Source organism: Ammospiza nelsoni, chromosome 4 (assembly GCF_027579445.1).
Source record: "Ammospiza nelsoni isolate bAmmNel1 chromosome 4, bAmmNel1.pri, whole genome shotgun sequence".
NCBI classification, from domain to species: domain Eukaryota; kingdom Metazoa; phylum Chordata; class Aves; order Passeriformes; family Passerellidae; genus Ammospiza; species Ammospiza nelsoni.
Genome location: NC_080636.1, coordinates 23,796,398 through 23,817,675, shown reverse-complemented (window position 1 = coordinate 23,817,675; position 21,278 = coordinate 23,796,398). Strand labels below are relative to the sequence as shown.

The window sequence follows — 21,278 nt, the reverse complement described above, 5'->3', positions numbered from 1 at the left end:
CAACTTCAGGCCGTTTCTTCTTGTCCTATTGCTTTTTACCTGGGAGAAGTGACCCACCCCAAGCTGTCTACAACCTCCTTTCAGGTAATTGTAGAGTGATAAAATCTTCTAGGGCTTCCCAGCCTACCTGGCTGTCTCCCTGTCTACCTCTGTCCCTCACTATTGCCGGAGGAGCACCGGGTTACAGCAGGTGGCATTTTAGGAGAGTCATTCCCACTGCCTCACCTGACATGGGCATTACCACACATGCCAAGCACGAGCCAGAACCCTTTTTATTCCCTAAGAAGAAAAAAAAATATTTTTTTCTTTTTCCCCAGGGGGTAGACCTGCCTCACACACAACCTCTTCTCTTTCACAGATATACATCTGCTCTGATGTGGGCTGCTGACCCCGTTGGGCTGGCCCGGGCCGGGCCGGGCCGGGTCAGGCCCAGCGGGCACTCTGCCGCCATGGCGCCGCGGCCATCGCCCCTGGTCCCGCCCGGCGCCACCCTGCGGCCCGCGGCTCTGGGCGGCGGCCGGGGCGGAGGGAGAGGAGGGGCGGTGGCGGCCGGCGGCCGGAATCGTTTCCTGGGTAAGCGCAGCGGGCTGGGAAGCGTTTCCGGAAGGCTGGCCGCATCCCGCAGCGGCTTCGGGCGCCTCCGGGGCGGGCAGAGGAGCGGCGCGGCGGGCAGGTGCGTTCCGCGGCGGGCGGCGGGAGGGCACGGCAGGGCAAGGCAGAGCACGGTAGGGCACGGCAGGGCAGCGCGTCCCGTTCCGCGGCAGAACCCCGGTGCGCGGCCGCCCGCGGTGCCGCCGCTCCGCCCGGCCCGCTGCCGGTGGGACCGGGCGGGAGGCCGGGGGAGGGTCCCGCCGCCCTTGCTCGGGGTCGTTGCGGCGCATCCCGGTCTCGGGGGTGCGGGGCCGAGGCCGGCCTGCGGTCCGCTGCCTTCCCCCGGTGTGCAGGAGCGCTGCCGCCGCTGCTGCTGCAGAGCGCTGGCCGAGCCTGCGGCGAGCGTGGGCTCTGCTCCCGCGGGCGGCGAATAGCAGCGGCAGCTGGTCTCTTTCTACTGCTGGTGGTGCGGTAAATGGTAAAATGGTAAAAGTGCCTGTAGTAGGTTTGCTTTGTTTTGTATTGTTTTTTGGTTTTGGGATGGTTTTTTTTTTGTTTTTTTGGGGGTTTTTTTCCCTTTTTTTTGTTTTCATTAGTAGAGTGAGCAGGTTGAGCTCTGTGATTAAATCGTACTCGAGGGTTACGCGCGGGGCTGCAAATGGGAAAAATCCGGTCCTCGGAACAAAACGTGGAACCCCATGAATCCGTCTTGGAAGTTGTCAGGACTTTGCTTGGGTCCCAAGGCAGCAACGGAGCTACTTTTCGTTGCGGCTAGAGAGGCAGATAAAATGAAAGTGTAACGGTTTGTATTTGTACTTCATTGCTTTGCCTGCTTGTTTGCAATGCTTTGTAATTCTTGGCTGGGCTCCTGCTTGCCGGGGAGGGTAAGTGTACTTCTGGGCTTTAAACACAAAATAACAAAACCAAGGAAAAAACCCAACTCTGCAGCGCTGGTGCGTTGCTGGGCTTTGTGTGCTGTGGATGCTGTACGTGGTAAATGGTACCTGCAGTCAGTTGTTTGGGGTAACAGTGTGTGCTGCAAGTGTCAGTGCTTCCCCAAGATCTGCTAGGGTGCCCCAGGAGCTGAGCTATGGTTGCCGCTGAGCTGCTGCGGGTTTGCTGTGTCCTCTGGCTCGGAGGTGTGCTCCTGCAGTTTGTTCTAGATCCTACATGTCATGCTCTGGTATTTTCTGAACGCCTGAATGAGTTGTCTGTCTTGTGTTTAAAACTGTTTTCTGCTGGCATAATTGCATTTAGTTAAAATAAGAGTGCAGATGTCCTAGCACTTAAAGGAAGAGACATCCTCTTACGGTGACCTTGGGACAAAATCTTGGCTGATTAATTTCCTTGTCTGGAACAGTCATGCGGAGTGAGGATATTTTTGTTCTTCCTTTACAGCAATGAGCGTGTGATGAAATACTTTTTGGCTTGTATTTTTTGGGGTCTTTTGTCAGTTGAGGGAATCAAGGTCTGGAGAAGACTCTTTGGGATGAAGAGTAATTTTATCCTGTGTTATGAAGAAAACATAACTGTTGTAACAAGGAGGAAGATTCTTGGCTCTGAAGCAGTACGAGTGAATGTGCCTTTCCCAGCAAGAGTCTTCTAAATAGTAGATTACAACTGTGGGAATCATTTGCTAGGAGAGGAAATGCATGACTTGGAAACCTGGATTATTATTTTCATTTTCAGTTCTGCAGCTAAGCTGGAAACCAGTGACAAAATGGGTCATTTTTGGTATGGTGTTGGGTAGACTTTGCTGTGCCATTGTTCAGGAGGGATGGAGTTTTCCTTAGGAAATGCCTGAGGAGCCTAGAAAGCGCTGCTGCAGGATTTGAGCTGAAGAGAGTGGTGACTTCAGGAGCTTAAGGGGGAATTTGAGTACTTGAGATTGCCTGCTGTAAGGATTTTTTAGCAGAGGTTGTGAAAAACTGAAGTGAATCCTGGTAGTTGATGGTAATGGTGAGCCACTGACTGATTACATCTCTGTCAGATAGCAAGCTTTGACACAGGATGTGTCATCAGACTTGAACAAATCATCCACACTGAAAACAAACTATCCTGTACATCCCTTTCTAGTGGGACACAAAGTCCTGCCTTTGTACCCTGCTGTGAGCAAGGAGCTCCATTACTGGGAGGGGAGCAGTGGAGCCAGGGATGTGCTGGCTGATCCCTGACCAAGTTGCTGCTGTGGAGAAAGTGAAGGTGATGGTGGAGGATGTCAGGCCAGGACACATCAGGAGCAGTGGTGGAAGGGGTGTGAGCTGTGTGAGTGCCACGGGCACTTCTCTCACCTGTGCTGCAGGTGGGACAGTGCAGACTGAGGCTGGAGGACAGCAGTGTCAATTATTTCAGAGAAGACACGGAAAACCTGGCTTGTTTAGCCTAGCAAATAAGGCTGAGATGGAATATGATTGCAGTCTGTAAGTACAGCTGGGATATAAATACTAAAAAGAAGAGAGGAGCTATTTAAGCTAAAGAACAATGTTGGCATGAGAGGAAATGGATATAAACTGGCAGGAATAAACTTAAGCTGAAATTTACACAGTTTCTTCCTAAATGGGCTCAGGTTCCAGAACAACCTTAAAATGGGATAAATGGAGTAAACCCCTTAACTGGCTCTTGAGGATATGTTGAGGAAGCCTGTATTGTATGCTTGGCTGTGGCAGTAGGAGAGAAGGCTTGGTAACTCAAGAAAAGCTTTTCTGTATGCCTGAGTTAACTATATATATAGATTTTATGTGTTAGTGTTTCTTATTTTTAAATTCTGACTCTACAAAACTGGTATAAAAATGCCTGCTTTACAGCTTGTATTGCTACATGGTTGCAATGTGCTTAGTGGCTGCTTTCTGAAATGTTTTGCTTATTAGGTTTTTTTCCCCCTCTAGAATAATGTATTGTCTAACAACTGCATCTAATTGTGTGGAAAATCCTTTTCCTTAAAGTACCCACTGTGCAAAAGGAAACTATGTGTTTGTATATATGAGCTGCTTGAGCTTATTAACTTTCAGGTTAAAAAAGGAACTGCAGCAATTCTGCCCCCCCTCATATGTAAGTAATTCATAAATCCTCTCAAAAAGGAGTTCTTGGGGGGGCTGTACAGTAGGCCCAGATAATGTGAAATGAGACCAGTTCTCCAAGGTATGCTGTGACTGGAAGACCATAATTAAATAAAGTTAAAACAAATTTGAAAACAAGTCTAGTGGAGCTAGTTGTGCATGGGATTTGTCTAATTCGTTGTCCTGCAGAATATCTGAGTTAGTGGCATGGTGGTTGCAGTAGTTGAACTTGTATGAGGTCTGTAGTTGGTTTGAAAAATATTGTCCAACAAGGAATGCAGCCAGCTGCAGATGCTGTGTAATGGTTACTGTGACTGTGAGCAGAACCTGACTGCTTCTCATGGTGATCAGTATCCCAGCACCTCTGTGCCTGTTTCCTTGTCTCATTATGCTTTGGACAGAGCACTGATCTATGCTGTCCCCAGAGATTTAAGGAGCAGAGGGTGTTTGTGGAATGCTCTATGTGATGTCCTGCTTTAATTGCCTAATTCTTTTTACCCTTCAGCCTGCTTCCCTTGTAATCTGTTGTCTTCTGCAACCTTTTTTCTTTCTTCCCTTTTCCTTTTTTTATTTTTGGTCACCATGAAAGCAGATGTCAAAGGAAAAATAAGAACAGGATGCCCTTATTCAAAACCTCCTCTGTAGATACTGTCTGAAGCTCTGGCTGTTCTCAGTTTGTTGTTACCAGAGTTGGGTGCATGCTTTCCCTTCAAAACATTTGGTGGTTTTTGGTTCCAAATGCCTGTCTGGTCTGTCTGCAGCCTCCTGGGACCTTGTTGCAGCCTCCATGGCCTTCAGCCAGGAGTGATGCTTGTCTGCAGGCCTGCTGCTGGCTGGGAAAAGAATTCCTGATTTCTGCTTAGCTTCCCCGGGATCCCTGCTGAGATTATTGTCTCTTTTACCACTTTCCATTCACCTGCCAGGGGTGCCACAGGTAGGAGGCTGTAGAGCTCTGGCAGGAGAATTTGAGGGAATTGTGGTGTGGAGGGTGCCTTGGGATTGCTGATGACCACTGGTTTATCTGTGCCTCATCTGGGAGGTCCTGGTTGCTGAAGTTTGTTGCCAAGGGTGTAAGAGCAGACCCTGCAGCAAGGCTAGGGGGAAATGAATGTAGGAGTCTGCCCTGATAAAGACAGCAGACATTTGGCCTCCATCACTCTCAGGATAGTGAGTTAACCTTGTTAAAGAAAGTGGATTTCTTTATGCCTTAAAAGGATAATACTCGATTTAGCTGGAGATCTAAGGTCCGCCTCAAAGTTCTGTCTCCCAATGTTAAAACCATTTTCTTTCTTTAACTGCAACATGCTGAGCTTCAGTCTCCCCTGAAAATGTGATATTTGTTTGGATAAGTGTTTAGATCATGACTTTTACTGCTGAACAAACCCTGCATCTGGGTGTAACACTGATTAGTGCATTTTTAAAGTGGTCTGCATACCAATTAGGATGATTAACTAGATGCAAATATGTGCCTTTATCCGTAGTCTTTGCTGCATTTGATACTGAGCACTGATCTCAGATGAATGAAGTCAGGCACGGTTCAGTCTAGGAATTCATGAATGTAAACTACTAGCTTGAGTAGTAATGCATTGAAAGTAATATGTGACAGAGAGAGGTTTCCTAGAAAATAAAACATGCAAATTTTTCTTCTGATCCCAGTCCCAGATAGCCAGTGTCTGTAATTCTAGTTTAATTTATTTATGAATAGTGCTATGGCTGTAAAGTACTTTAACCAAACTCCTGGCAGACTTATATTTGACAGTTTAATCTGTCTGACTTCACAATTTAAAACCCCTTCTAAAATCTCAATGGTGTCCTCCTGTAGCTATGCCAAAATGGAGTTATAACTCCGTGATTTATTACTGTTTGGCTGTTCTTATTTTCTGGAGAAGACTTAAGGGGAATCTTTTTTTCCTTTGTCTTCCTTGCTGGATTACATTGCAATCCAGATAATATACCCTGTCAGACAAAGTATCAGATCTGTCTGCCTTTGGGAAAACCCTCCTGGAAGCACTAGTCATGCTTCACTATGATATGCTTTTAAGCAATTTTGCAGTGTGTTGAGTTGTTCTGTTGGAGGTTTCTTTTTCTTTGCCTTTAGTGCAAGTGCAGTTTAATTTTCAAAGGCACCAAAAGGAACAGTTCTAAAGTACTTCTGCAGATTTCAAGTGTAGATGATGTGTTAAAAATACCATTTGAATTTGATGTTGGTGTTAAAATATGTTTAATGCAGTACTCTCTTAGTCACAACTGATTTTTTCCTTATGTCCATTAATTGGTTATGGAGGGAGGTTTCCCAATGTAATTACTGTGTGTGAAGGACAGATTCCAGAGAGAAGGAAATTGGCAGGCCTTAATGTTCCTTACCTTTACGAATTAACTTGTTTTAACAGAAGAAGCTACCATAAGCTTTATATGTTTTGTTGTTGTTGTCTGTTGTAGAAATGTATCTTTGCAGTGTTCTCAGGATAGTTACTAAACGGCAGTCATTAGTGTGACTAATATTGCACAAAGACTTTCTTGGAAAACTTGGAAGTATAATTTCTCAGATGAATTGAAGGGAGATGCTGCAGGGTTCCTACAAGGCAGCTGCAGAATTCAGCAAATGAGGAGCTTGACATTAAACTATTTTGTGTATCTAATATAGAATTTCATTTACCCAAACTGCTGCTTCCACTTCATAAGGAAGTGTAAGCAGTAGTTTGGCTAAATATGGCAACTAATTCATTGCTCTTGTGTTTGCACTTGTCTTGTTAATTCTATTTGCAGAGAGGTTTATTGTTAGGAGGAGATATTTCTTAGCAAGGTGTTGAATTGTGTAGCTATGGAGAAAGCTGTGCAGAGAGCCACCATGAAACATGAAAGGGAACTGCAAGGAAGAGAAATAAGGAGGAGGAATTCTCTCCCATGGAGAACTTGGCACTTGACAGATAAAATTGGGATTTAAAAGCGACATAATGGAAAGAAAGTTTAATTACATTGTGTAAATGAGGTGAAGATACATAGGAAACTGTATAAAATAAATCTATGAGCTTACAGCAAGATTCATTTGGAAGTAAATACAGTAGGCAGCCTGAGTGTTTGGGATGCACATGGCATTAAGAAAACCTTCAGCATTATGCGATGATCTTGTCTCCTTGCCACCCTGCATGCCTCCTGTGTGAGCAGGAGAGGCAGATCTCCATGATACTTTGTTGATGGGGTTTTCTGGGCTTATTTTTTTTTTTCCCTGATACCCACGTGGGTGTAAAACCTTTGGGGAATGAGATCTCACCAGGTCAGGCACTCTGGTGGAGTGGCAGGTTGAGAAATAACTCATATTTTTCTAGTCGTGTGGGAGTCTGCTTGCCTTTTTCTTCTTTTTTTTTCTTCTCTTCTTCTCTTTCCTTCCCTCTCTCTTTTCCCCACCATAATTCAAGAAAACAATGAAACAGCACAGGAACCATCACTGAAGGGAATGGTTTAACAGAACTGTATATGAAAAGATACACGTACTCAGACAAACAGGACTTTTAAATATTTTTTGAGAAGTTTGATATTAATTCTCTTAAAAAGTTCTCCAATTTAGGAAAAATGTTTGATGATGCTTGTTTATTTGAAAAGAGAAACATTAGAAAAAACCCCATATTTTTAATTATTTGAAGTTTGCTTCTTGGAAACATTTGAGATTGAACTTATTGTTAGCTAACTTTGTAGGTTGTTAAGAGGACTAACAAAGGATATTGAAGTAACACAAAATAATGATGGCTTTAAGCATGTGTTATTATTTAAGCATGTGCAAGAGCTGCTAGCAAGCAATGCTTAATTATATATATGTTTTAACCTTATTTTTATAATCTTTGCATGCTGTTATGTCAGTGTTGACATGTGTAAACTTTTTCAGTGAAATATCCTGTATATTTCCTTTTGCAAGTACAGATTTAAACATGGGTAAAAATTCTGTATCTGCCAAAATATAGGAAGCTTTCTGGTAGAGGCATTTCAGCACTGAGGGACCACTAATTCTTTTCTGAAAACCAATATAGATATGTCCTAATGTGATAAAAATGGTGCTGTTTGTCAAGGAAATGGCTTAAGTGTTCCCTGGGAAGTTTGTCTTTGCAGCCTAACAGCATGTCAATATTGTGATGCCCTTGCACTGAAGTGTAACTCTTGATGGCAGATCACAGAAAATTCAGGAGTTCTCATTGAGGAGTCTGTGTGGGGAAGGGAATCAAGAGGAGCAATTGGGACATTGAGGGATGTCAATGAGGCTTCATGCCAGAAAAATCCTGAAGTCAGGGGATCCTCAGAGCATGGTTAAAGGTTTGTTCCTCAGGCAGGAGTCAATTTCTGTTGTTTTCTATCTTGCTTTGGGCTAAAACTCAGTCAGCATATGTAGGAGGATACAATATAAGGAAATAAAGGTAGTATAGAAAGTAATCTTACCCCCTAAAGAGTTGCAGCTGAGCCAATTAGGAGAGATTGGGAGCAGGCCTGACTTTAACAGGCCGCAGCTGTAGCCGATAAGCAGAGTGTTATGAAGGAGTGGGTTGGTGGGAACTGGAGTCAGCTGGCTGCTGTGAGGATAAGCAAGAGTCAGTGCCTAGAGGAGCTGACTATGAGAAACATCAAGGAGGTATGAAACTCTAGCAGTGTGGAACCTTTGCAATATAATGACAATAGAACCTTTGTAATGTAGTGACAACATGTTGGTTCTGAAATTCAGTCTCCATGCTGTGCTTTGGCCAGCTGGTGTGTAGGAACACATACAATGATATGATAGGATTTTGCTTGTTTTTAGGCAGAAAACAGGGGGATCCCTCGGTGCTTCCCTGGTCCAACCAGCAAGTCAGGGGGTGATGTTTGTTCTCCCCCCTTTCCAGTGTGTGTGCACACATTACAGGGAAGGGAACAGCTGACAGGCAGGGTATGGCAAGGTGCATCCCTAAATTGGCTGTTTCCCTGGTAGCAGAGGCTCTGGTGACCCTTGTAGGCTCAGAGATGTGGCAGCTGAGAGCTGTCACTGTGCTTGCCTTGCAGTAACCCCGAGGCTGCACTGAGCAGTGCACCCTGCCCGTGTGGAGAGGCCCAGGAGCTGGTGGCTGGCTGCCTGCCATCCTGCAGCACAGAGCCTGCCTCTGCTGCTGCCAAACCAGCAGGTAGGAGTGCTGGCTGGGCGGAAAGCATTCTGTGGGATTTATCCAAAATAAATATCTAATTTTGCATGGGTGAGGCTGAAATTCTTCAGCTGCACCTCCTGCTAGAGCAGAAGAGAAACCCTCCTTTTTGTCTCAAAGCTTTTCAGCTTCTGTGCATATGCAAGGTAAAGCTATTATTTTCCTAAATTTCAAGTTTGGGTTCTCCTTCCTTGAGTTGTGATGGATGTCTAGATCTGTACTGCTTTGAAAACCTGTTTGAAGGCACATAACCCAAACTTCTGTGAACCTCCCCCAAAAGGCTCACAATTGAGGCATTTAGCTGAATTTTTGCTTCTGCTCTGTGCTTCTACATAGTCCTTGAAGTGTAAATATAGAGCTGGAAAAAATAGCACTTGATCTGGTATCCCAGCTTGCACTAGGAATTAAATGAGGAAATATGAGCTTCTGCTATAAATCAGAAATTTGAGTTTCTTAATAGTTGGCCTGATAAATCCTATTACTCCTCGAAAGCTGTTAAGGTTTATGTCTGTAAGTCCTAAGGTTGATTTAAATCTGTGGGTTAAATAACACATATGCAAAGGTTTAAAATAAGGCTGTCAGCCCACACAGCACGTTGGCTGTAAAACCAAGACTGGACAGTGTGGGGCTGATTCAGGATGTGCTGGTCCGACTTCCAACCTAGCTGGTGTTGAGCTTTAGCTTCTGCTGCCTATACTGCCTTTGCTGCAGTACAGGGATGGAAAATTCACAGGCTGCTGATGTTTACTCTGAGAGAACTAATGACACTAGAACAGAGGGTGGCTACTTTTGGCACAGTGTCACCAGGCTGTCCTAGAGAGCTCTTCCATGGCACGCAGTGTGAGCGTGTCCAGAGTTCTCCTGGAGCACTCTCCCTTGGCACACAGTGTGAGCCTGTCCTGAGTTGTCCCTGCTGCAAATACTTGACCACTTCCTCAGGCAGACGGTGTTCAAGCAGGGAGCTGGGCTTTCCCCATTCTGGGCTTGTTCTTTGAGCTGAGGTTGCAAGCAAATATTTTAAGCATGGGTAGATGCAGTGTGCTGTTATGGCAGGATTTGTATCCTCCTTGCACAAGGTGAGCTTGAAAGGAGGTATTGAAATTCTAGATCCTTGATGGTAGAGGATGAAACTGAATTTGAATAGATTTTAAACTGACAGAGGAGGTGCTCTAAGGGGTGTGACACACATACCCTGCAATTCCAAAAAGAAGGTACTGGTGCTCCCGAAGGCTGGCTCAGGAAAGGCCCCTGCCAGAGGACTCGGTGGAGGTAGGAGCTAGTACATAAAGAGGAATCTTAATTACACAGAGGAGCTAGATGATGAGATTTGCTGCAAAATGCAACAGTAAAATAAGCCTAAGTCACTTGCACAGAGTTAGACACCAGCCTGGGTATAAAACTCTTGTGGAGCAGTGGGGAGGCATAGTCTGTGCAAAGTACAAATAAATACATTTAAAAATGTTTTCTAAGTTTCTTTCTTTCCTCTCCTTGTCTGTTTCAAGGACAGGCCAGGGTTTATCCTGTAAGATTCTAAGTAACCAAATTTGCAAATAATTGTGTTTTGTTTTGCAGAAACTGACATTTACATATGGGAGTTTCACATACAAGCTATGTTCCTTTGCATTTTCTTGGCTATTGCTAATGTAGTAGTGTCTGTGGCTTTTATTATCTCTAATTCAGAAGCATAAGCTACCTCAAATGCTTTCACAGCACAACAAAGAGTTTTAATAGGCCATGAGAGACCCTGTGCAAAGCTTGTCAAGTAGCCACATCTGGTTGGTAAAAGTGGGTGATTAAAAACCAGTGTTTTCCAAAGGCTTGTAAGCTGAGTGTGACAGGCTCATTGATTAGCCATGTTTCTACCTCTCTCAGAAGCTGTGGCTGAAAGAACTTTTTCTTTGGAACAGGGCAGTGCACACAGGAATGCTTGACTCCTGTGGAGGGTAATACTTTCTTACCTCAGATGGTATCTGCACAGCATACAGGAAATTGTAGTAAAATTATTGGTACTTTTCAAATGGGTGTTTTCAAGGTTTTTTACCATAACTAGAAAGCAACAGAATATCTTAAACTTGATAAAATGTTTCAGTTTGAAGCACTAGGCTTTTGTGTGTGAAGACCACATCACAATTTAACAAGGTGCAGTGGATTGGTATTGCTGAGTGTTGGCTGAGGCAGAGCACACAGAGGCAAAGCACTGTAGTGAAATAACAGTATGGGTTGGATACACTGATGGGGAGCAAGTGTTTAAAAAAAAGACAGCTCTACTCTAGCTCTAGTGCTGTTACCTTAAGGGTCACCAGGGATGGCTTCAGAAACTGAGCTCACTTTAGAACAGTACCCTGTTGTCAGAATCAAGATCATGAAATTCATGTCTTGCTTCCAAAGGGAAGTAGTGCTAGGAGGCTTTTACATGCTCATTTCCCTCGTTTACTCCATGCTTTTTCATGGTATAAAAATATCTGTGTTTAAAACAACCTTTTTCTTAAAACAATTCTCTTTGAAGAGAAAAGCAAAGTGCTTTTCAAATTAGGTGCTCTGAGCACAAAGTTAAGAAATAGCATGCCAATGGGAATTTTTAGATCTGCTGGTTATCCTGTTGTCCCATGGATTTCACCACATTAATACAGCTTCTGGTAATTGCACCCTTGACCCAGTTACTGTTTTTATGCTTTCCTTTCCACATCAAGTCAGGCAAGCATAAATGTTTAATGTATATTAGAATGAGAAGTTGTGTCTTCAGAAATGAATCACTGTGGAAGGGGAGGAGGGAGAGCAGCAAGTCTTTTGGGGTTTTCTTCCCCACATTCTGAAAGAAATTGTTTAGGTAGATGCTGTGTTTAGGTGCCACCACACCAATGGGATTTCTCCCTAAATACTGGTTAGGGTAGATGAATTTCTTAAGCTGTATTAATTTTTTGAGCTGAAAACTTTGTATGCAAGTTGCATGTCACCAGTGACTGTGTTGCCAAAGAAGGTTTATTGATGCCACCACTCAGGCAAGTGGCATATTTTGGACTTTTACTCCTGTGAGATGGTAATTGACTGCTGGTGCATATTATAAGAAGGCATTGAGAAAAAGTAAAGGTGCTTTTTAAAAGAGGGAGTAATTACCACAATAATTTTCTGTGTAGGGACATTGGTAATTTAAAAGAAGTGAGTCAATTCTTTTTTTTTTTATTCTTGAGGATAAAAATAGGAGCTAGAAGTGATGATGGTATACTAGACACTTTGAGATTGCTTTTATCACAGATTATCTGTTTTTCTGAATATTCACAGGTAATCATTATCACTTAGTTCCTTCTGGCTTTGTCTAGAGGAAGCAAATCTTGCTTTTAGCCTCCATCCTGGTTTTGTCTAAATCATTCACTGCTCTTCTGTTTCATTAAGCTGCAGCCAACCATCAGATGTGGGGTCATATTATTATGGAACTCTGATGCTTCAATTACCTGTGTGCCACATTTTCAGTGCTATAAAAGAGATTACACACTGCCTGTGCATCCAGGCAGGCAGTGACAATAGTACTGGGATTTTTTTCTGTGAATTTTTGAGTGACTGTTATTAAGATTGTCATGTGTATGTAACCTTTAGCATACAGACCATAAATTGCTGCTCCAACTAAACTTAGATTATGAAAGCAGTAGAGCTTTACTCCAATGAATTAATTCTCATGCTCTCAGGTATCAAAATTGGTTGAAATTTGGTGGCTTAATTTCACATCAGTGACCCCTTTGTACAAACACGTACTCATTATCTCAGTGCAGCAGTGTGGGATTTCTGAGGAGGAGCATTGCAAGCTGCCAGCTGAGCTGGAAGGTCTCACGAGTCTCTTTCCCAGCATGGAGTGACTTAACACCTCTCAAGGCCTGTGACAATTGTGCTTGTTTGCAATTAGCTGCTTGACTAATTCCCAGTGTTGGTGGTTACAGAGATAGCATTGCTGTTGCTCTATACTAGGTATTTTGTAAAGAACAGAAATTTATAGGTATATTTTGTTGCAAAAAATGTTTATTTCCCTGAGATGACTTTTCTTATTGGGAGGGAAAACACAAACTTTGAATTTCTCCTTCTCAGCAGACTGCTGCTGCTTGGAGTAAGTGAAACAGAAGTTGTAGGAAAAGCTGTTATTTTCTTGCGTGCCTAACCATATTTTTTATTTTTCATATAGAATCATAGAGTGGCTTGGGTTGGAAGGGACCTCAAAACTCTTGTTCTAACCCCCCTGCCATGGGCAGGGGCACCTTTCACTAGAGCAGGTTGCTCAAAGCCCCATCCAACCTGGCCTTGAACACCTCCCCAGGGACTGAGCATTCACAGCTTGTCTGGGCAATCTGTTCCAGTTCCTCACCACCCTCACAATAGAGAATTTCTTCCTAATATCTACTCTAAACCTGCTCTCTTTTGGTTTGAAGCCATTTCCCTTTTCCTGTCATAATATCATCTTTCTCCATCTTTCTGGTAGACTCTGTGAAAGAGAACTGCATGGGGTTTGGGGTGGGTTTTTTTTTTTAAACCTCTACTCTGAGCAATAAAGTATTGTGTTTTCATCCTTTGCATATTTCTTGATTTGGTTAAAATAGAACATAAACATGTGTGAAAGTTATTTATTTTCCAAAGTGGTAACAGTCCTTGGTGTGTTTGAAGCACAGTGTGTGTTTACAGAAGAAACAGTCAGACTGTTAAATTTTAAAACATATATTAAAGGAAAGAATAGTTAAAGCTGTCTATGGAAAAGTGGACAAAATGCAACATAAATTAATCTGTTGCTGGAGTGTGTCAGAGTAAATGACCCTTTATTTTCTTTTTCCTACCTTAAGATATTAGTCGGGATAAATATTTTTATTTCATCTGGTCTTTAATAAAACATTTGTTATGGCAGTCATTTGAGTTACAAAGCAGTTAAGGGTTGTACTAAAGGGGAAACAATAGAAGAGCAAAGGAGATGCCTAGATTGAAGAGGACTAGGGGTGGGATGTTGCCAAATAAAATTGTCTGCCAGAAGTTAGGAGTGCTCAAAAGGTGCATTAATCTTGCTGGTATTAAATGAGATGTTGCAGATATATGCAGGTAGACTAAACCCTTATACAAAAGAAGTAGATTTTTTATACAGTATACTGTAGAGTTCTTGTCTAGGAAGAAATTAATAATTTAAATAATGAGAACTGAGAAAGGTAATTTCTGTAAGAAGGCTCCCTGTTCTGAACAAAAGCATTGGCTTTACCCCACACAGTACTCAACATTTTGGGGGGACACACTTTGGGATTTCTTGTCCCTTGCTTTATCTGGTCTTTCCCTGCCCTGATGTTTTTGATCTCCCCTCTTCTTTCTGAAGTTGTGCAGTGCTCTTTGTGCTTATAGCTCTGGAAAAGCTAATTGAAACAAGATTTTGCTTAATTGTCTTTGGAAGTGGCACAAAGAATGACTGGACGACCTTGCTCAGCCTGGGAAAAGGGAGAAGTGCTCTATAGGCTTTGAACTGCTTGTGGCTATATGGTTTCCCAAACTGTGGTGGCAGCTTCCTATTTGGCTGCTTGGAGGTGAATTCCAAAAGCTTCAGCAGAGTTTGGTGTTTCTTGCTGCAAGAGCTTTGGCAAGGATTGCACTGCATACATAACTATAATAACTGTGTTAAATACAGAAGTTTGTATAATACATTAGTATTTATTAAATACTATCATTATCTGAATTTATAAGGTTCAATTTATAAAGTTGTGTTGTGTGTGACCTGGAACTCCCCAGGTTTAGGGCTTAGTTTATATTTAGAGTTGCCTGTCTTAAAAGTACTACAGGACATCTCCCCTCCTTGATGTTTGTAAGTGTCAGTGCAACATTATGGTGTGTAAGTGATTTGTATCTTTGAACACAGTGCTGGAGAAGGATGGGCAGTCCTTCTAGGAGTAGGAGCAGTGCTAGGATTTCCCTGCTCTCAGCTTTCCCCAGTTCATGGTATGTAAGTTATGGGCTGCCATCTCCAGCCCATGAAGACAGGGAGTGATGATCCCAGTGGTGTCTCTTCTTGCTCCTTGCAGATCTGCATGGCAAATCAAGGCAGCTCTGTAAGGCTGACAGAGATGATGGTAGAGCAAGAATGAGGGCTAGCTTCTCTAAACACTCTGCTGTTTAAAGACATTTAAAGTCTTAATGGCAGCAATTCAAGATTTTATGTAGACAGTCAGTGGTGAACCTTTAATACATGTAAGAAGATCTATCCTGTGTTAGACTCAGAGAACAGTGTAGAAAATATGTTTTTCCTGCCTAAAGGAAAGCATTTGCTACTCTTGTTACTGATGGGTGGTATGCTGATTCTGAGTAACCCATTGTAATTGGCATGAGTAAGATAAGATGGAGGAGAAGTGTTAATTTTGAGTCACCCATGGCCAGGAGTTAAATATGGCATTGTGCATTCGTAATTCTGTAAAAGATGTTTCCAAAATTCCTAAGAAACCTTTGTATCTGAATAGCTTGGGTTACTGCTATTAAGTTACGACAAGGATTTTGGTGGTCTGGGAAAACATTTTTACCTGCCAGGATAATATTTGTTCATTTCTCTTAGCAATATGTGGTTCCTTTGGCTTTGCTTTTGTATTTGAGGCAGTACTTCAATGTCTTCTGTGCTTTGATTTTGACCTACTGGTGCTAGTAGAATAGATGTGCTGAAGTACTTCCCTCTAATGTGAGCCCTGAATCATGTTAGAAAGCCATGTATGTCACTTTATTCATACAAAATTTGGCTTTCCCTCCCCAAACTGGACACTGGGTCCTGACATTGGGTCATTGCACAACAAAGAGGGCAGCGACAGCTTGGCTCTTCCTTGAAGTGTCTGGCTCTGAAGCTGACAGTGCCCAAGCATCAGCCAAGTTGGAGCATGTTTTTGATACTCTTTCCTGGCAGACAGTGAGACCTTTGTAGTTTCAGGATTGTTTTCGGAGATGTGCTTTTAGTCCCAGTTTCAGCTGGTACTTTAAAAAAAATTATATATATCCAAAACCCATGAGAAACTACTTCTCTGATGAGGGGGGTACTGGAGTTTGAATCAGATTGGTGATATTTTGAGATCAAGATATGCTTTAATTGAAAACATTCCCTTAATTCTTGCTGTAAAGCATAATTTTTGCTATAGAGCAGCTGCAAAACACAAGGTAAAGTTGCCCTGAGCTAAAGATTTATTGACTTTGCTTTTTTTCCTTCCTCCTCTTCTAAAACAATCTGCAGTATGTTGTGAAGTAGGGCAGCTGTGTTTGGACTCTAAAGTGTTTTGCAATGCTTAACTGACTCCAGTGGGTTTGATACAGAGCAGCATTCCAAAAAAGCATGGCTTTGTGTGGAAGGCAGGAGCGCAGCAACAGACAATTACTGGTGGGTTTTGTACAGGTTCAACGGGAGTAGGGAAGCTGTGGCTCAGAGCAGAGGAGCTGTGAGCTTATGTGCTGTTTGATATTTCACTCTGCTCTCGTGGGTTGGGCCATAAACATCTCTCCATGTTTCCCTTTTTGTGTTTTGCTCCCTGCCAAGGCAGATGTAAACTTGCAGTGTTATTTGAGGTTTCTCTGTACAGAGGTACCTTTTAACTGCAGTTATGGCAGAACACTTCCCTCCTTGGTGGGTAGCCTGTAGTAGCATTGCTTGTGTCCCTGTGTGACCAGAAATAAAGATTAACAAACACTTTCCTGCTGTAAAACTTTCCCCCAGGTTGAAATGGATAGGAAAGTTCAGTGGGGCTGATTAATTCTAATTTCCCCCCTGCCCCAAGCAAATTATAAAGGTTGCTGTTAAATTCACCTCATTCTCTGTTAAGGTCATATTAAACGGCCTTACTTTTAGCGTTCGTAGAGGAAAGCATTATATTGAGAAAAACACTTTATTGTGGAAAGATTTTAAAATTATATGGAAACATAGTATTTAGTGGCCAATACAATTATTTGTGTTGCAAGATACCAGAACAAAGGAGTTATGAATGTTGTGAATCGGCCATGAAGGTACCTGCCTTGAGTTCCTGCATAGCCTCGTTGTGCTTAATCATGAAAGGATCTGTCTGCATTGGCAATGCTGGGGAATTTAACACATGCTCTAAGGATGTTTTTAGTTTATGTAAGGATTCCTGCATATTTTAAATACTTGGTAATTCTGCTTGTGTGTTTTGGGGGGAAAAGTGGAGGGAGGTGGCTTGAGTAATGTTGTTCAGTTGGTAGTAAAATAGTTACACATCTTTTCTTACCAAGTAAGATTTGAGATATAGGTGCCCTTAAGGCCTTGCTTTCCATAGTCCCGGGGGAAATTTCTCCACCTGGATTCTTAGCCTGGTGTTCAAAGTACCAGCTGCAATCTAGTGTTTGATCATGCAAAAGATAACTAGCATGGTAAATACATCTACAGGGATGTGTGGCATCCCGGAATGGCAGGAGGGAAATTCCTCTGGCTGGTTGTTGGTTTACATGCAGGTCAACTCTTCTTTTATTATGGATGGTTAAGTGAAGAAAAGGCTTGGAGTGAGTGCCAGGCTATTTCTCCTTGAAAGACTGCTCAACAGATTGTTTAAGAATTTACAAACTGCAGGAATTAGCAGCCTGGCAGCCTAAGCTCTTACAGGCTTTGAATAGCATGTGCTCAGGAGCATTTTTCCTTTGCCTTGTGAGGACAGCTACGTTTTACAGTGGTCATTATGCTCCTGGCAGGGTTTGCAAACACATCCAGTTGAGTTTGGCTCGATTCCTGTTCCTGTTGCTGCAGTGTTTTGTTTTTCCAGAGTGCCTTTAGCTGCTATTCAACAGCTTTTATCAATCTGGCGTTACCAAAGCCTGGAAACGAGAAAGGCTTGCATGGAAAGTCACTGTCTAGACACGGACTGATGTTACTTCTGTGTTTCATCATCCTCTTCTCCTGCGTGGATCTTTTTGGCCACCGAGGTGGGGAAAGCCCACCAGCTCAATGGCAGCACGGGAGGCAGCGTTGTAATGGAGAAGTTTTCCCTGTTGCTGAGTGGTGGTTTTAAGTTAGAATGGGGAGACTTTCTTAAAATTTAAGATTTTGTGTGTTCCTGAGTAAAAAGAAGACTTCTTTTCTTAAGTTACCTAATGCCCTGAAATACGTGCAGTTAGAAGTTTGGCCAAAGTTGTGATACATCAGTACATTTCAATGAAAACCACAAAGTGTTCATGGCTAAGGATACCTTTCATGAACTTCCTGTTCAGCTCTTTAAAACAAATAATATTGAGGGATTCTGTTCCAACTCCTTATTGTATAAGTTCTTTTTTTTTTTTTTTTTAATTTTTTGATGTGCCTTGGAAACTGCACTCTTCATTTTAAATGAACTTAAGATTTCATTTAAGAGATGTTAAAACAAAAGGCTTTTGTTTTATTTTTCTCTATTCCATTTATTTCCAGACTCCTTGTACTTCTGAAGATTTGAGGCAGAGAAGCTGGGGGAGGTTATAAAGTGAAGGTTTGGGGGTTAGATGTAAGTGCAGCCATCCCACCTGCAGAGATACAAGAATGGTGCTGCTGTTAGCTCTTTCAAAACCTTGTTGTTAAATCCAAAAGAAATCTCTTGAAAACCTTCAGACTAAATGTAATGTGTGATTTTAGGTTCATGTTCTTTTTCAAGAGCTTCAAGCCTGCATCACCGAGCACAGATGAAAATAATATGTGGAGAGGTCAAAGGAAGAACAACAGGCATCTCACTGCAGCCAGCTGCACTCTAACTTGGTGCTATCTCTTGCCATTACAAAAACAATGTGTGGCATCCTTGGTTGTAAAGCTGCTTGTGGAGGAGGGCTGCATTCAGCTTGGTGCTTCTAGCTGAGGACAGCTTGTTGAATGATTAAAAGAACAATTTGGGAAAGATGTTGCTTATGTCAGTTCAGTGTTGGGGTAGTTGTGGTTGATGTATCTGTGCTGTGAGGATGTAATAGCCTTCTTAACTCGAGTGGAAGTTGTGCAGCTTAGTACTTCAGAGCTTCTTTTTGGCAGTTAAGATAAAAGAGACACACTGTGGTTAATGAAGGAATAGTGATGATAGGAAAAGAGTACTATCAGACACTGTTTTAACAGCTGTGGTTTCTATGATAAAGACAAATCCTTTCACATAAAACAAACTGCAGTTTAGTAATTAAGCCTGTTTTGAATATAAATTTATATTTAAATTCTAAGAGGAAGCTTTAGTCTGTCTCCCTGAAGCTATGTGAAATATTTTGAGGGAGAAGGGAGGGAGTGCTTAGAAAGCCATTTCTGATATTAAATGGCTTTTGAAAAGCTAAGCTCATCAAACCCTGAATTTGGGGGTTGGGAGTTAGTGTTCCCAGGGTGGGCAAAACTTGATTGAGGAGCAGCTGATTCCAGAGTGCCAGAGGTTGGCTGACCGGGAGTACCCTTTGTGCCCGGGCATTGCTCCTTGTCCCCATTCCCCTGCTGGGGGCTGGCTGCTCCCCCTGGCCAGGCTACTGGGAAGCTGAACAAACTCCAGTGGTAGCCAAGCTTGTAATCAATTAGGCACAAAGTGAAAATAACAAGGAAGGAACCCAAAAGACTGAGTGTGAAATAACACCAGGGCTTCATTAAGGGATGTGTGATTGACAGCTACTCAGCATCTTCATCCCTGTGTGTGCAAGGTGAGCCAAGGCCTCCATCACAAGTGCTAAAAAGGCTGACTTGGTTGTATCCCTACATCTAAACATCCTTTGCACATTTCAGTGTGTCCTCTGCTTCTAAATCATGGCTTGTGTATCTCTGCTCTATCTGGTGTGGTTGTTTACCTTCCCCTTGCTCTCAAGAGCCTCTAGTCTAGTCTAACATTTAGTCTAAACCTGATTTATTCAGGTCCTCTAGCTTTGTACTTAAGTGGTATGAACAATTTTATCTGGTGTTCTGAAAAGTTGTGCACTCCTGTCACAGTTTGTACTCAGCACACTTTTTTTTTGGAAGAAGATAAATGCATGGAGCATGAATTAGAGTTCAGAAATTCTCCTGCTGTGCTCAGTGTGAGAAGGGAACCCAAAATCTGGAGGGAAAAGCTGTTGTTATGGCAGCAGAAATAATTTTTAATTGAGACTTGCTATTCAGATGTTGCTTTCATGTTTCCTATTTCAGTCTTGAAAGAGGTCTGTGTATTATATGATGAAATAAATGACTTTTTAATATGCATATAACTAGTATCTCCCAAAACTCTGTAATTTAGGCACTTATGTGAATAATAGCACATGATATATAATAGTATGTTGCCTTCAATTTTCCAAACTCTATTAGAAAGGGCAATGATGCACAAATGTATAACTTCATTAGGTCTTTATATTTAGTATTTTGCAGCCCACTTTGTGCAGCTATCTTTATTTGTATTGCAGTGCAATTGAATCACTGGCATAATCTTCTGAGCAGTTAGGCTGCTCAATTATGATTGCAGTGGGTCTGCAGAGATTAATGAATACAACAACTTGTCTAGGTTTTAATTTTCTTTCCATTGAACAAAGTGTGCTGGAAGGAACAATTGGGAAAAATAATCTGGTTTTAACTTACTGGGTCAGCATACTGCTTCTGTCTGAACGGAAGCATTGGCTCTCAGCATCTGCAAAAGGCAGCTGCCTCATGGCTGAGGCTTTCCTCTGAGATGTTGGGCTCTGACATCTTCATGTCAGTGATTCCAGTTCCCTCCACTTCACCAGCAGAGCTGCTGTGTAAGGGGGACTTTCACTCCAGTGTAATGGAGAGAGCAAACTTCCTCACTCTTTCTGGAGAGGACTAACAAGGCTCCTCAGTGGAGTATGTTTGGCCTGGGGTCCTTGAGCACCTTGGGTCCTTGCAGTGGGTGGGATTTCAGTCAAGTCAAAATGATCTTAAGTGCTTTTTACCTCCATTTTTCCCCAACTTTTTTTTCCTTTTGCTTTCTCTCCTTCTAGTGTGCTCCCCACGGTGAAATGTTGTATGCAGTGATGTACAATTTGCCACAGAAGTCACCTGTATTTTCCTATTGGTGTCCTGCTTGTGTTTTCATTACTTTGCTTTTTGCAGAAACACCCTTTCATTATAGCTGAAGCATAGATTTTGTACTCAGACTGTACATGACACTTCCTTATCTTTGTTTTGCAAGTGCTTGTTCTTTGTTTCAGGCTGTGTAAAGGTCCAGACACCAAAATGACATCCTGAAAATACCAAAAGGCCTCTGGCTATTCTAGAAGAATTGAAATTGAATTCCTATTTTCATCAGGACACCATTAATCATAGGCTTATGTGATGAGCAACTCCACTGTATGTTTGAGTACAGATAACTGTTGGGAACTGGTCTCTTGATACTTGCACTGCTCCCTTCAGGTCTTCATTTTGCTTTGATCTTAAGTGGTCACCTTCAATATGGAGGTGAATAGGTGTGGACAAGCCATCTTTCTCTACAGGCTGTTATCTCAAGTGATTGGTCTCCCAGAGAGTAAAATCTACCAGAGCCCAAAGGTGAATGTACAGCAAAGCAGCAAGCAGTGAAATGTGCTTTAT

General features: G+C 42.5%; 1 protein-coding gene across 4 annotated transcripts in view; it reads left to right on the top strand.

The window, feature by feature from the left end:
- The first annotated feature begins 639 nt into the window (after positions 1–639).
- The window catches only part of APBB2 (amyloid beta precursor protein binding family B member 2), a 163,472-nt gene continuing 142,833 nt past the window's right edge, over positions 640–21,278 (top strand). For all 4 annotated transcript variants that reach the window (XM_059469815.1, XM_059469813.1, XM_059469814.1 and 1 more), the window contains exon 1: positions 640–673. The gene's annotated coding sequence lies outside the window, so the exon portion shown is untranslated. The remainder of the gene's footprint in view (positions 674–21,278) is intronic.